We start from the raw sequence: 3,102 nt of genomic DNA on the forward strand, positions 1-3,102 counted from the left end.
TCCCTTTTGCCCACCCCACCCCAACTCATGCTGCCATGCTATTCTCGCCCACGCACCTGTTTCTCAAATCCACTTCCCCCAATGACAACCCATTCATTATGGCCCTGTAGGTAAAAATGCAGACATGTTAAGTGTTTTTAAATAGTTGGTAATATTACAGGCTGAACATCCCTGACCCAAAATTCAAAATGCTTTACAATCCCAAACTTTTTGAGTGCCAACATGATACCAAGAGTGGAAAATTCCACACCTGACCTCATGTAGTGGGTGACAGTCAAAATGCTTTAGTACAAAAGTATTGCATATAATTACCTTCAGGCTATATGTATAAGGTGTATAAGAAACATAAATTAATTGTATGTCTAGGGTTAGGGTCCATTCCATAAGATATCTCACTACATATGCAAATATTCTGAAATTTTTAAAAAAATCATCCTCATCAGGAACTGGAACCCAAACTCTGAACTCTATGTATTCCAGTAGGCAAGGCCTTAATATTCATCCTTGATTCCTTCATCAGGATCTGGAACCCATCAGGAACTGGAACCCAAACTCTGAACTCTATCTAGTCCAGGAGGTAAGACCCTAATATTCATCCTTGATTCCCACTGCACACCTAGGTTTTAGACTATCATCTGCTTCCACATTCCTTTTTCATGTCCATAGCAGCAGAGCTCACAAGGATAGAGACCTAGGCTGGTTTCAACCAAGGAGGCTTAAAGCAGTGTATCTATGGGAATAGAGTGCCATGGTAGTCTGCTGAGACCACAATATGCACCATCAAGTCCAAAGAGCAACCCAAGCCCAGAAACAAAAGAACCATTACCGAGGTTAGCGGCAAGATGATCCACAGCAAACTAAAACACACATGAATAAATAATTCAGAGTAAGTGGGGAGAGCTGAAACTGTGAATGACTGAAAGAGGTCTTCTTATGAGCTATCTAGTACATGGAAGAGGCAGAAAAACTATCAAGAGGCATACGAATTGGACTTGAGAATTCTTTGCACCTTTATTTTATGTGAGACTGAACTTCCTACAGCATCTGTAGATGTGGTCTGGCCTTAAAGAGAGACTCCTCCAGGCTGTTCCATTTCATTGCAGTTTATTAAGCTGAGTCCAGCTAAAGTTTGACTTAATTTCATGAAGATAATGCATTTGATCTGAATTTGTTCCACTCTTTATGTAACAAAATTTGAAGCAATGGTTAGAAAACGGAATTAAGATTTGATAAGACAGTATATATTGGGGGTCTGGAAGGTGGCATGGTAGTTGAGGCACTGTATTCCCACATGGCCAACTGTGGCTTGAGTCCCGGACCCAGTGACTTGCTTTCTTCCCCGCTCCCCCCCCCACCCCGTCAAATTAAAAAATAATAATGGTAACAAATGGAATTAAATAAATAAATAATTATTTTAAAATATATATTGTATGTATTTATTTGTTTTTAGGAGAAAGGAAAAAATATTTGCATCTATCAATAATGTAATTTAGAGAAAGTAAGGATTGGTTTCATAAATTCATTTGAAGCGAGCAGTGAGCAGGAAGAGAACTCCGATTATTGCCTTCCCCAACTCCTTTGCACATGAGGAATTGGAGAAGTGGAATAAAAAAGCTCACGGTTTTTCCTAGATCACAAGTGTAGCTAGTGTTGGAGTTAAGAAAGTTTATGGATCTAAGATAGGTAGAAAAAGACTATAATACTCTGCATATACACACATGTGTCCATACTCTGGAGCTGGCTGAGACAGGGTTAGATTATGCCATCAAGATCCTGCTGAGGGTGTTCTTTCTTCTTCTCTCTCTCTCTCTCTCTCTCTCTGAGAAAAAAAAATAAGTGAATGAATTTTTTAAATAAATGACTGTAACAAATAGTCTGTTTCTCTGGTTCACTTGGGCAGGCTAGTCAGTAGTCTTTGTTTCCAGAGGCATTCGTGCCAGCGTGTCCTTCAGTCTCAAATACACCCAGATTCTGTGAGATCAAAGGCATAGATAAAGGGGGATATGCCACATAGGAAACAAAGCCCAATAGATTTCATTCCTATGGAGACTTATCATAGCCCTAGTTTCCTCTTAGTCACCCAGAGACCTTGGACTTCACTGACTGTCAGTAAGCTGAACCCCAAGGAGACAGAACTCTGCTATTCATTCATGGACCCATGATTTCAAGTTGGTAGAATAATACTGCTTAATTTGCCAGTTTGTGCCTTAACTTTCTCTATGCTAAGGTTTCTTCTTCCAGTCCCTTAGCTGCATAGAACCATAATGCAATTTTGCAGAAACTAAGCAAAAAGGAATACATTAGTCTCGTCACTTGGAACTGCTGCCAAAGGAATAGTGTCTTCAGCTGATTGTCAGCCAAGTCCCTTATGAGATTGTGTAGACGCTTACAATATTGCTCAGAGAGCAAAACAAAGAGGAAGAGAAAGAGAAGGGCCATGTTTATTATAATTTATAGTACATGGTTATGGGAAGCTTCTTATGTTACCAGAAACTGGTGTCTGGGGTTTTCCTCTCCCCCAGAGGAGATGAAAATGGGAAGAGAGAGTAGAGAGTTTTCTTACCAACTTTTTGCAGCCAAAATCATCAAGGCCAAAATTCCTTCCTAGAAATGTCAATGGCAAGATTCAGACAATTACCACCAGTTCAACAACTCCCAGCCCTGGGTGATTACCATCACCCTTGCCATTCGACAATGTCGCTCCACCTGTCCCTGGGGAGCAGAGAAATCTCAGGACCTCTTGCCTCCGGCCTTCTGATGAAAGGTATTAAGGAAGGAGACCCAAGTGTTAAATATTTGCCTAGAATTGGATTAGAACACCTTGGCCCTTGTGGTTTCTGACTAGTTTTATTTCCCTTGTTCTTCGTCTTTGAGAATGATGAGGTTTCAAGTATTCCAGTTAAAATTCCCTAACCCAGCTGCCCTTACCGTTCTGTCCTGTGGGGGAGGAAAGTAAATGATATGGTATGTGAAGCAATCCTCTCCAAGGTTATGACTTCTGCTAGCCTTCGTTGATTACATTCTCTCACTAAGTAAGTGTCTTCTTAGTCAAACAAAATATGATGCCAAGAGTCATGACGCCTATCAGTGGTGATTTCATCA

The 3,102-nt window shown here is 40.5% G+C and overlaps 1 long non-coding RNA gene across 1 annotated transcript in view; it reads left to right on the plus strand.

Moving 5' to 3' along the window:
* LOC106735082 (uncharacterized) overlaps nt 1–550 on the plus strand; it is a 4,572-nt gene extending 4,022 nt beyond the window's left edge. The window contains exon 3 of the long non-coding RNA XR_001370506.1: nt 521–550. This is a non-coding gene — a long non-coding RNA (uncharacterized LOC106735082). The remainder of the gene's footprint in view (nt 1–520) is intronic.
* The last annotated feature ends 2,552 nt before the right edge of the window (nt 551–3,102 follow it).

The sequence above is a fragment of the Tupaia chinensis genome, unplaced genomic scaffold (genome assembly GCF_000334495.1).
Source record: "Tupaia chinensis unplaced genomic scaffold, TupChi_1.0 Scaffold000291_1, whole genome shotgun sequence".
Lineage (NCBI taxonomy): Eukaryota > Metazoa > Chordata > Mammalia > Scandentia > Tupaiidae > Tupaia > Tupaia belangeri.